General features: G+C 32.5%; 2 pseudogenes; one reads left to right on the top strand and one right to left on the bottom strand.

Annotated features, from left to right (window-relative positions):
• Nucleotides 1–628: 628 nt before the first annotated feature.
• Nucleotides 629–4,622, top strand: LOC18108468 (eugenol synthase 1-like; annotated as a pseudogene).
• A 6,473-nt stretch (nt 4,623–11,095) lies between these two features.
• On the bottom strand, nt 11,096–12,440 carry LOC18108467 (heat shock 70 kDa protein 6, chloroplastic-like; annotated as a pseudogene).
• Between the last annotated feature and the right edge of the window lie 1,480 nt (nt 12,441–13,920).

Below are 13,920 nucleotides of genomic sequence, written 5' to 3'. Positions count from 1 at the left end.
AAGGTTGCCCATAATTTTTTTATCTGGGTGCCTCCCAAAAGTAGAGACCAACCAATAAGTTAATGCAAATTTTATCCCCTTACTTTGACCGAGCGACCAATGGAGAGACACAACTTTCATTATCCAAACTTTTTTTTTTTTTTTTATCCAAACTTTAGTACAAGCACAAGTTGAATTATTTATCCTCTTGCATCAGCAACACAAATTCAGATTAGGGAATTCATCATAACATCTTTTTATTATTATTAATTAAGATGTTCTGGTCAGTTTGCGTGCACTTCGGCTAATTTTACAGTTAATTTTACGGGCTTTGAAATTAATGATCATATAAACTTTAAATAGCTTTAAAATTTATAAGATTTAAACTAGTAATTTTTAAAAAACAAATATAAGAAATACTAGATCGCAGACCTACAAGGATAGATAAAGGCAAAGTTCACATAATTTTTTTATCTGGGTGCCTCCCAAAAGTAGAGGCCAACTTAATGAAAATTTTATCCACTTACTTTGACCGAGCGACCAATGGAGAGACATAACTTTCATTATCCAAACTTTAGTACAAGCACAAAGTTGAATTATTTATCCTCTTGCATCAGCAACACAAATTCAGATTAGGGAATTCATCATAACACCTAATTTAATTAATTGATAATGTTTCTTCCAATTCGCATATTCTATAAATGCTAACATATGCCTGTAGATTGAGCACTAGAGAGAGTTTGGAGAGCAATGGAGAATATTGAGTTGAGCAAAATCCTTATATTTGGAGGAACTGGCTACATAGGCAAGTACATGGTTAAGGCAAGTGTCTTGCTGGGGCACAAAACCTACGTCTATGCTCGTCCCATCTCCCCACAATCTTCTCCCTCCAAAAAACACATCCATCAGGAATTTCAATCCATGGGCGTCGCCATTGTTCAGGTAACCAAATATTCAAGTTCTCCATGAGATCACCCTTCACTTTGAGCAATCTGTAGAGAAATATAGCTAAATATTTGATTTGTTTGCTAACTTTGTGGTGTAACAGGGAGAATTGGATGAACACGATAAACTTGTGTCACTACTTCACCAAGTGGATGTAGTGATCTCAACATTACCTTACCGCAAGTTCTTGCTCAGCTCAAGATTATAGATGCCATGAAAGTCTCTGGTAACATAAAGGTATTTGTTTCTTTTCGATAGATTGTAGGTTGCCAGAGGAGTTTGTAGAATTTCAAACGTGATAGGTTTTGGTTTTGTGCAAGATGACCATTTTTGGCTGAAACCTTCCAAGAACTTCAGCTGTTCTAATAGTTTTGTTGAAAATAAATATCGATCAGAGGTTCATTCCATCAGATTTTGGAATCGAGGAGGATCGGGTTTCTCCATTGCCACCATTTCAAGCTTTTCTTGACAAGAAGAGAAAGGTAAGAAGGGCCGTAGAAGCAGCTGGGATACCATACACCTTTGTTGCTGCAAATTGTTGTGGTGCCTACTTTATCAATATATTACTTCGTCCCCAGGCGCAACCACGTGATATCACTGTTTATGGCGACGGACAAGCCAAGGGTAAGAACCATTTACACATGCCCCGTTGATTATTTGGGCACGGAAAACTTCTTTACAATCCTTAAAGTTGTTTCCAATGATGTGGTCTAATTATTATTTTAGAGATTCATGTTTCAATACTAAAATTTATTTTATGGTTTTTAAACATTAAGAAAAAATAAAAAAGATCATTAAAAAAATTTAAATCAGAGAAAATGACCGGATAATCACATTTCAACTATTAAAAAGACTGAAATTTATATTACTAGGTTTGTCTTTTCAAAAAAAATTCAATAAAAATAATTTTTTTTTAATGAGCATGCAAGAAATAATTGATCAGGTCTGTTTAGTTTTTTAATTTGTTTGATTTTCATTTTTTAAAATGACTTTGAGGTATTAAGGTTGGTAATTAGTTTATCAAGATTTTTACTATATTTTTAAAATATTTTCAGATGAAAATGAGCTAGAAATTAAGTTATAAGAGTTTAGAAATTAAAAGGGACCTGGACATGATTTATTGCCTAATCTATTTGAAATACTTTCGAAGACGGTGACGTATCATTCATTTCTAAAAAATAAATTTTTATAGGTATTAGACACTTGTTTTTATTTATTTTGACTAGAAAAATAGATTAAATTATTAAAATTAAAAAATTAATTAATTAATTAATTATCTAAAATATAAATCCTTGAATTTTTTTAAAACACACTAATAAAAAAAAAATGTGCTATTAACATCAGATTTCACTAACAGAATAAATGTTACAAGTCTCTCGTGGAAATAAAGAATGTCAAGGAGAAGAGGAATTAAGGTTCAATTGATTCGAAGGAAATTACCGTTACCCTTCCATCTAATGTTGTCAAAACGCACCGTGTTATTAATAATGTGTCAAACGCAGCGTTTAGTCATGTTGTTTTGCTCTCGTTAATTATGTTGCCAGTGCCACGTGTTGACTTAGAAGACAAGAATAATTGGTAGTGTTCCGGAAGGAATGTGGGTAACTATGTAGCAGAATTTGACAGGGAAGAGGAAAATGATGAGTCAACAAATATAGTCTCTCTTTCTTCTTACTTGTTCTTGGTGAGCATGTTTTAACTAAAAAAATTCATCGACGATAAATCTACAGATGTTATCTGTTGTTGATTGAGAATCAGTTAAGGGTTGGATGAGTTAATCGAAGGTTTACTTAGATTTTTTTTTTAATTTTATCTTTTAATATTAAATTGATTGGTATTTTAGTTTTATAATTTGTTTGGATTTATTTTATATTGTGTTATTTTGATCTCACGATGCATATTTGACAAATTAATTAGGTTAACTAAAATCTTTTTTTTAATTAATTTTTTCAATTTTATTCAATTAATTGAGAATTGAATTTCAATATAAATTTTTATTTGTTTTAATAAGGTTGTCATAGTTTTATAATCTGGATTATGAATTTTATATATTAACTTGGGTTAATCAGGTTAATCCAATACATTATCATCTTAATTAATTTTTTTAAAAAAAATATTATCTTGAATTTTTTTAGTCAATTTCACGGTTTAGCTTTTTTTAAAAAAAAGTTAGCAATGTATTGATATTTTTTAATATTTAAAAAAATATAAATTTAATTTGCAGGGTAGCATGAATAGATAATTTAGTGATTAACTATAACACAAACAAATTTTTATTTTTGAGGAAAAAACAAAAATTAAACCAAACAACCTCTAACAAATATAAATTTTCTACTGCTAATTCTTTCTTTCTTTCTTTATATATATATCCTTCAGCGGTTCTAAACTATGAAGAGGATGTTGCCATGTATACCATCAAGGTAGCAGATGATGCAAGAACATTGAACCGAGTTGTAACCTATCAGCCACCCAAGAACATCGTTTCTCAGCTTGAACTAATCTCTCTATGGGAAAAGAAGACGGGTCAGAATTTTATTAGGGTTCATCTCTCCGAGGAAGAGCTTGTGAAGCTCTCTGAGAGTAAGAATTTTTCATGATATTATTTTATGATTTTTAAAACATCAATGGTGAAAACAAAATATTGCTATTTTATTAGTTATGTCATGGTAAAAATTACATAGAACTCACGAGTTATCATAATGATTCATTAATTCATGACGTGATTTCAGCTGAGTTTTATGTAAAATTAAATTTAAAATTAATTTAATCAACATAACAAGTCAATTCTCAACATAATTGATACCGTCAAAACAAAAAAAAACTAATTTAATTTTTTTAAAAAAAATTAAAATAATATCATTTCAAGTTTAATAATTATTCTTTTTTAACTATCTAATCTTTTCCAATTTAAAACTTGGCGAGATAACCCAGAAATAAAATAAAATCATACATAAACTTTGAGAAGTGTAGCTCAACTGATCAAGTTATAGATTTGCTTCATAGAGATTACTAGTTCGAGTTCCACAAATCTCAGGATCACTGCAAACTTATATAATCGTTAACTTTAGGGTTCGTAGGATTAGTCGAGATGCCTGAAAACTAACCCGGACACCCGCATTTATAAAAAAAAAAAAAAGATAAAATCATTCATGGTATATTTCTGTGAATTGACTCTTCAAATTTGGTTAATATTTAACTTGTTTGTTAACAATATTGTTGCAGGCTTACCACCTCCACAAAATATTCCAGTGTCTATCCTTCACAGTGTATTCATAAAGGGTGATATGACTGGCTACGAACTAGGTGATGATGACTTGGAGGCTTCGCAGTTATATCTAGACTACGAGTACACAGCAATTGATAAGCTTCTCGATATTTTCCTGATCGACCCTCCGGAGCCAGCAATGGGAGCTTTTGAATGATCTCTCAAATTTGCTGCTGTTCTTTAGAATCTGCGCTGCTAAATGTTTGAAAATCTAAAATAAATGAGCATTGATATGCTTAGTTCATTGAGTTGCTGCAAGTGCAGCATGCAAGTGATGCCTGTTTCGTGGATTTGATTGGACTTGGAAGGTGCATTCGCCTTCTCAACTTGTTTTCTTTAATTCTTCATGGATGTTTGGCATGAGAGTAATGTAATCTCTACTACTTGTGTTCGAAAGAACTTTTTTAAAAGAATTTTAAGGGATGTATCTCAATTAGTTAATCTTTAAGTTTTTGCTTTTTAAAATTCACTAGTTTGAGTGTTATAAATTTTGAGACCAATAAAATTTTATATAATCGTTAATTTCAGGATCTCGAGGGATTAATTGAAGTGTAAATTGATCTAATAACTCATAATTAAAAAAAAAATTTGAAAGAAAAAATTTTAAATTAGATTAAGATTTAACTTTTAAAAAACATGGTTAAAAGTTCACTCTCGAGGAGGAGGTGTAAAGTGATTTTTAATGAAGAAAATTCTTGGGTTTTGTGCCTTATCCTCTCTTTTTGTATTTAAATTTACTCTAGTCATGTTTTCTATTTTATTTACATTTTGAACCATAAATATATATTATTTTGAATTTTTCTAGTCATATTTAATATAAAATTAATTTTATTTATATTGATATAAGGGATATGATTGTCCATAAAATAACATCAAAATGTAAAGAGGTAATATTTATTCCCTTTAATATAATAAAATATGATTGTTGATAAAAAAAAAAAAAAAAAGAGCACACAAATATGATTTGTAAGGTGAGATTAATTTGAAAAGGCCAAAAAAAATGAATTTAAAAAAAAAGAGAACAAAATAAAAAATTCATTTTAAAAAAATATTTTTAAAATACAAAAATATACGTGCTCTATATTTATTATTATTTCCTAGCTTTGCCGTGGAGAGATCTTACCCTACCATGTGTCTTGATGGTTTTGAAATCCTTCGTTCTCCCTCCCATATCTGTCTCTTTCTGCTTCAGTTATTGGTGATCGATTCCATGTATTATATAGACAAGTTACTGCACGAAGAGCTTTGTTGTTGCTCAAATGTCACTGACCACATTAGATATATGCTCAAAAGCAACTAGTATATATTATATTAGGAGACTACTTAGGATTTAGGATTCATCCGCGCTATCGTTGTGGATCAAGTTAATTTTTTAAAAATGTAAAATAAAATACATAAATATTTTTAATATTTTTTTAGCAGAAAAAAAAAGTCGTGTAAAGACTTACGTGATGTAACACGATTGATTTTACTAGTCTAAAAACAACCTAACAACTCTTGAAAACAATATCTGACTAAATAAATTTTTAAGATGATATTTTTTTTAATATTAAAATAACAATATATTGAATTAACTTGGGACAACTTAGGTTAGCATGTCAAATTCATGACCCGAATTATGAGATTATGATAACATTATAGGATGAAGTTTAATTCTCAATCAACCCAATATTAAAGGATGAAATTGAAAAACAAATTAATTAAAAAAGGACCTAAAAAAACGACTTGAGTTAACGTATCAAACTTGTAACCCAGGTTATAAGACTGCGATAACCCCATGAAAAGCAAATCGAAACAAATTACGAATTTCAATCCTCAAACAGTCCAATATTGAAGGATGAGATTAAAAAAGAAATCAATTAAAAAAACATAAAAAACAATCTAAATCAATCCACCGAACTCATGACCCGGGTCATCAGACCGAGATAACCTTATAGAAAAAAATAATATGATTTAACTTGAGTTAACCTGTTAAATCCGTGACTTTGATCATAAAACTAAGATAATTCCATAGAGAGAAAGTTAAAATAAATTATAAAAGCTTGATTTTTAATTGTTCTATTGAATCTAATGTTTAACGAAGAAATTTAAAAGAATTTTAATTAAAAAAAATAACATAAAAAATAAACCAAATTCGACCAAGAAAAAGATAAAGATTTATACACTTAACATTAAAAAAAAAAAAAAAAAGAGGATATGAGATCGTCCAATTTTGATGCATTCAAGGAGAATGCCATAATTTTATTATATAAAATAGATATTTATTTGAAAAACTTGCGACTGCTTACAAGTGTTAGATTTGGAGATTTATTAGGCAGTAAATTCATTCACCAACCAAGAGGAATAACTTGCAGTCGCGAAGGTGGTAGCTCTATGCCATATGTCCCTGGGCCTAGGCTTGCCATGTCCCGCCAAAAGCCTAACAAACGCTGTTTATTTTTATATTTTTAAAATGTTTAATTTTTTATTTGTTATAAATTAATTTTTATTTTTGATATTTTTAGATTATTTTAATATACTAATATTAAAAATAATATTTTAAAATAAAAAATATTTTAAAAAATAACACTACTATAATATTAAACAACTCTAACAAGTGTATTTTGTGTCACTATAGTAGATAGGTAAACGAAATTGAATTCAAAACTTATCCCTATGTCAAAAAGAGAAACAATTTGAATTCCATGTCCAAGTTTTGTGGTACCAAGTCTACTTTATTTCCCCCTTTTAACCATAACCACGTTATTTAGCCTCCGTTTTGGATTGCGATAAAATAAAAGTAAATTAAAATTTTTTTAAAAAATAATTTGTTTTTATATTTTTAAAATATTTTGATGTGATGATATTAAAAATATTTTAATACATTTCTAAATAAAAATCACTTTAAAAAATAACAACTATCATACTCTTAAACATTTCGTGCTATCAGTGCTTTCACATGAGTTTCTTAAATGTTTGTTTGAGAGTGTGGTTGCGGCTGCTTTTCAAAGTGTTTTTTTACTTAGAAATGTATCAAAATAATATTTTTTTTATTTTTAAAAATTATTTTTGATATCAGCGCATCAAAATGATCTAAAAACACCAAAAAAATATTAATTTGAAGTAAAGAAAAAAATTAAAAATAAAATTTAATTTTTTTCAAAAACGCTTTTAAAATACAAAAACAAATAGGGTTTATTTTACAATATCTCCTACGATGAAAATGATAAATAATAGCCAGAAAAAATAAGAATACACACTTTGTTATTAAATATGATCTGCCCAACAAGTTAATCTAAGATTCTATCAATTTGAAACCTAATTTAGATCATTAGAAAAATCAAATAGGAATCAATCTAGTTAGACCAAGTTAATCTAATGGGTCAACATGTAACTCAATCAAAAACTTAAATTAATTTATTTTTCAATTATTTTTTTAAAAAAATTATTTTAATTATTTAAATATTTTTAAAAATAAATCGAGTGAACCCAAATTAATAATTTGATATAGGATCATGGCAACCGATTCTAAAATCTAGTCCACGTCAAGTGAGGCATAATAACTATGGTAACATTTGTCGTTATCCAAGCTAAAGGATTCACTCGAAAATAATTCTTGCTAGAGAAGAGATCCCGATTACTTCCCGGCATAGTTTTATGACCCGGCTTGGTGGTCCATCTAATTTAAAATTCAGGTTCTAGATTTTAATTAGGTTATTAGATTTTGACCAGGTTATCAGGTTAGTTTTTTTTTAAAAAATAAAAATGATATTGTTTTAGTAAAAACATAAAAAAAATAAAAGTCAATAAGTTTGCAATCGGGTCTTAACCGGATCTTGTCAGATCAACCAGGTCGCCGGGTTACATCAAACTTTTCTTTTTCTTGTTTTTTTTTTAATATATCTGGTTTTAATTTTAGATCGATTAGGTTTCAGATGAACCCGTCATGTCAAACTGGCTGAGATTCAAAACTATAATTCCAGGTTAATTGCTATGATTGTTGCGACGATGGCAAAATAATATCACTGTCCTATCAGCATAAATGTTGCAGAATTCTAGTTGGCGGTCATGATGGCACGGACTCAAAGTCTCAAACCATAAATTGTGAGCTACTGCCTACCTTAATCGGCCATTTGTTTGTTTATGTGTTAAAAATATTTTAAAAAAAAATTAAATTTTTTATTTTAAATCAATATTTTTTTTATTATATTATTTTGTTATATCATATTAAAAATAAAATATAAAAATTTATTTTAATACATTTTTAAATGAAAAATATTTTAAAAAATAATCATTATTATAATACTAGATATAATTTAAAAATTAATTTTTTTATTATCATATTTTTTTATAAAAAAAGTAGTGGAAAAATACCATAACTTAAAATTCAAGCACTTGCATTATCTTTAAATGCTTTGCCGTCCTTTTTCAACAACTCTTGACATTTGAACAAAGCTTCTAATTACACTCATGTGACCAACTGGCCACTTTACTTTTGTCTCTTACTCGCCAGATTTCAAGGCACTCAAATGGAAAACAGTGATCATGTTTTGATTATATTTGCAGATTTCAACGTTGATGTCCCGTGACATTGTTCGAAACTACAAGAAAATCTAGCGCATGTCAAATCTAAAGATTGGAGAGGCTTCAAGTGCTGAAACTTGGCACTGTGCACCAGGAATTTTTTGCATCAGCGCTTGCAGGAAATTCGTGTTATCGCATCTTCTTGCACAGGCATTTCTGCACATCCATTCTTTTATATATATATATATATATTCTTTACAACTAATATATTTAGAAGAATTCGATGACTACCATGCCAGAATCAAAGCTTAAAATGATTCTATCGATGAGGTTGATTGAATACAGATGCCTCAGAACCTGAGACCCCAGGAATTAAGGAGTTTTTTCTTATTATCCCATTCAATCTCTCTGTATCAGAGCGTCCATCTGTGTGTTCTAGCTAACTACTCGAGTGTTTAGCTTCTACTAGCCGATATAATTCAAGGCCCTACATGTTTCAACAATGCCAAATTCTGTCTGCTGGCCAGTCCTGTGGGGCACAGGATGTGTTAAAATGGAGCCTCTGAATTGGTTAATCAGACTCAACATTTTCCTAACGAGGGTGCCAACTTTCAAGACACAAACTACCAACCTTGACATGGTAGGACTTCAGCGTGCCAGCTAACAAATATTCAAAGAATTTCAATCCCCAAAGGAAATTAATGAGAGTTTCTACTTTTGTGGAGAATCGCCTTTAACCTTAGCGTCAGAATCTTGCATACATACATGCATGTCATTGTCTGACCTCATCTCTCTTGGCACCCATGCCCCATCATTGAGGCACCTTCAAAAAACACCACTTCTTTACTGTACTCTTACTTTTAAACTCTTCCACACCAGTATTGCACATGATCCACAAGCCTGATCAAGGTTGAAGGAAGAAAAAAAATGAATGGTTACTCAAAGATTGGACAAGTTAGCATCTCAAAATCAAGATCTGTAGATCTTTCAGAGCACCACACACCTCTACAAACACCTGGGCTTACATCAAACCATAGTTCAGAGCGCAGAGTGACTACAGAGATTCATGACAGCATGTGCACTGCAAACCATGATTCCCTTCCAGAGAAGGGACAAGAAGAAGAAGTTGGAGAGATATTTGGGGTGATTTTAAGCAGAAGCTGTTCTGCTTCTTCTCGTAGTTTAAAGATTGACAAACAAAATCCAGCTAAACTTGAGAATGCAATCAAAAGGGCGTTTTCTATGAGCAGATCATCTTCAGTTTCACAAGGGTACTGCCGGATCCACCACCAAAGTGATTTCATAGCTGATGAAGGTAAAGCAACTCTACCACCTGCAAGAAACACCAAGAAAAACAGAGGCAAGATCTTTAATGCTTGTAGGCTTCTCTTTGGATTCTAGCCCATCATTTAGTTCTAGGAGCATCAGTCTTTTATAATTTCGTTTGTGTCAGTCAAAGGTACTTGTCTCAAATCTTTGGCTCATTAGTTGGCAGAGCCATGTAGCGCAGGAATGGAGTTAAGTACACATAATGAGTATGTTCTAGTGTTTAAAAGATCTATTCGACAGAATAATGATCTGCTTGCTCTCATCTCTAACTTGAACTGATAATTACATGGTCTTGAGCTGCAGCAGCCTTCTGCTACTGAAAATGGCTTGCTTTGGTCCTTTTTGTTATGTTAAAATGGCTTGTTCTTGGAACAAAAGAAGGCCTTTGTCTACGTAGCCATAGATTTACTAGACCTACCTATGTACTTCAAAACTGCTTAGATCGACTCACGTGTTTGTCTAATATCATAGAGATGCCTTTCTTCTTGTACGTTGGCCATGATGACCACAGACTCCTGATCAGAGGTCTTGCAACTTTGTGCTCAAAGATTGTTTTACCAAGTCCACAGGGAGTGGGGCAGTAGAAGATGAAAGAACGATTCTAGACCAAACAATCAGCACACATACATGTTTTACAGATTAATATTTGCAGAATCATCATCTCATATATATTTACAGAGTCAGGATTCTTGTATAAACGTGGGTTCTCTCGATCTCTCAGCTATGCAACTTGGACAACCTCACTGGCAAATATTTCAAATTTGAGTAGTCACCATGCTAACCAGCCACAACGCTCCTTGAACAGAAAAATATTTTAACACACTCCAGCTCAATCGTTTTACAAACCAATAACTTCGAATTCATTTCCAAACCGATAACTTTGACCCGATGGTAAATTTTCAGATAGAGAAGACCTCTCAGGCATGATAACAGCTTCCCCAATTGGCACGTAACTCATTATTAAAATGTCAAGCAGTCCCCGATTTCTTGCCTAACTTACAGGGTATTTCTAAGTTTGATAGAGAAGTTCAGTGGCAGCAAATACACAAGTTGAAAATTATACGGTGCTCTAAGAAAATTAATGCAAGTAGCTTCATCACATGGGGCTCCTGACCATCAAAAACATATTCCTTTTATAGTCCACCATTGACACTAGAACATAGAATATCTAAACTAAATCATAGAAATCATGCACTTTTCTCACCCCAACTCTTACAAAGAGAAAATATAATACCTATACACACTAGTTGCACATTCCTTGAAGAAAAGATACAACTGAATTCTGCATCGATGACATTTCCGTCGTCCCTTTTTCCTGTTGACCTCGATGACCGAGCAGAACTTCCGGGCACGGGTCCAGCACCTGGGCCGCCGGCCTGATCATTGAAGGATCGCCCCAGCTTCATGACTTCTTGGCTGACAGCCATTGCTTCTTTAATGCCTTCGGTGATCCTGCTTGAGATGGCATCTTTTAAGCTCCTTCAGTTTAGCTTCCACTTTCTCCTTAACTGCAGTGGGTACTTTGTTTCCCAGCTCCTTCAACTGCTTTTCAGTCTGGCAAACAACAGAGTCGGCCTGGTTCTTAGTGTCTATGGCATCACTTTTTTCCTTGTCCTGCTTTGCAAATTTTCTGCTTCTCTCACCATTCTCTCTACTTGCGATATTATATTTCCAATCCTAAACTATTCAGTGGAATTTTTTCAAGGATCAACGCGAACATTTTAGCTCTCATATCTCCAAGTTTATAGAGCAATAAATTAGTTTAGGCTCATTCTTCCATACCTAACAACAAGCATAAATTTCAGGTTTCCCTCAGTCATCCAGTGCAAAACCAACAACTGTTAACCATATCATCATCGTTCCTCGAACTAAAATATGAAAACTATTCAACCATTATTTCTCATATTTGTTGAATACTGGAATGTCATCAGAATAGTTTCTCCAAATTCGCACCTCATCACTAGGTAGGGTGCTAGCACCAGTTATGGTGATGTCCTGCTTCTTTCTTGTTCCCTTGTCAACAGCCGTGACAGAAAGAATTCCATTGGCATCAATATAAAATTTGACCTCTATCCGTGGATCAAGCAGAGCAGCAGGGATACCTTCCAGGAGGAAGCTTCCAAGAAATTTGCTATCCCTTAGAAATTCTCTCTCGCCCTGGTAGGCATTTGTTTCCACAACTGTCTGTCCATCTGCAGCTGTGGAAAACACCTCTGACTTGGAGGTTGGTATGGTTGTGTTCCTTGGAAAGATTTTGGTCATCACTGCACCTATAGTTTCTAGCCCCAGAAGCCCCAGAGACAGTGGTGTCACATCTAAGAGCACAAGTCATCAAGTTCTCCAGCTAGAACAGCCGCGTGCGCGTTTGAAGGATCACCGCATCAATACCTTTGAAGGAAAGATTTGCATCTTTCATTTCAGTTTGAACTGGACTTCTTAGCCTTCAAAAGAATAGATTGCAGTTGCCACCTGCTGAATTTTCATGGGAATTGGAGAGGAACCCTGGAAATCATTTACTGGTTTGCATTGTGCAAGAAATAACCAGCTATTAAACCCAAACAAATTACAAGAAAGAAAAGATCACCTACCTGTCCAGCAAATCTGCACACAATTCTTCGAATTGTCTTTGTCGAAGTGGCATTTATATGTTCGGGGCCATCTGCAGTTGCAGTAGTGAAAGGCAAACTGGAAAAACAGCAAGATAATGAGTAAGCATCACAAAGTGAGATCCAGCAGTCAAACGCAGGAATAAAGGATGACAGCTCTATATTTGCTCTCTCAGCAGCCTCTATGAGATATTGAAGAGCTTGCTTGTCTTTCAAAACATCAACGACTAATCTCAAATCCTGCTAAAATGTTCTGCATTTAGCTCAGGCTAGTTCATCAAGGTGGCTAGACTAATAGGCCATTTCAAGTGAATTAGCAGGTATCCAACGCGCACATATATTTATTTGTAACAAAATGCCATACAATTCTACCATTGAAATAGGTCACATATAATCCAATTAAGTCTTGACAAATCAAGTAAGCTCCATTTAGTCGAACAACCAGCTCTGAAACATATATTTATTGATTTTTATTTTTATTTTCATCAGGGTTTTGGCAGCAAAATGATATATACCTGCCTGTTCTGGAAAATATTTTTGAAAGATTTCTTATCCCCTCAATTTCACTAAATCTTGTTCATTTCCACACATTAATAAATACATACAATAGGCATTTATGTTATAGGCAAAACAACAGGCACCATCAAAAAAAAAAAAAAAAGTACTTCAAATAAATGGGAAAATTACCCTTGTTATATTTACCTTTATTCTTTAAAAATTATAATTCGAATGAATTAACAAATTTATCATCTTATATAATATTACTGAAACAACCTGAATGTAGAGTTTTTAAACCCGGCCCGGTCTAAGGCCTGGATTCCGAGTTATGACTGGATCACCCGGGTTATTTCTGATTTTTTTAAAAAAATCAAAACAACATTGTTTTAGTAAAAAAACAAAAGTTAACGGGTTTTTGACCAGGTCTTGTTGGGTCAACCGGGTCGCCGGGTCACCCCGGGTTTTAACGTTTCCTATTTTTTCTTAAACCTGGCCCGGTACCTGTCGGGTCGGGCCGGGTTTCAAAACTATGCTGGCAAAGACTTTCACTTTCTTCTCTCCATCTCGACCAGCAAAGTAATTATATAAAAGAGTTGCTTAATTGGAAAAGAGAGCTTGTTTACAGAGCAAAAGGAACACAATTTTCTTCTGCAAACCCTAAATTTATGAACCTTTGAAATAATATATCCACAGTTATTTAATGCTCATCAATTCTTTTGGTGTATCATTAGTTGTCTCCCCTTTTTCTTTATGGAACCGTTATTTGTGCTGTTAAGTTGCGGAAATTTCATGGTC

The sequence above is a fragment of the Populus trichocarpa genome, chromosome 19 (assembly GCF_000002775.5).
Source record: "Populus trichocarpa isolate Nisqually-1 chromosome 19, P.trichocarpa_v4.1, whole genome shotgun sequence".
Taxonomy (NCBI): domain Eukaryota; kingdom Viridiplantae; phylum Streptophyta; class Magnoliopsida; order Malpighiales; family Salicaceae; genus Populus; species Populus trichocarpa.
Note: the sequence above shows the minus strand (reverse complement) of the source record. Positions and strands in the feature narration are given on the sequence as shown.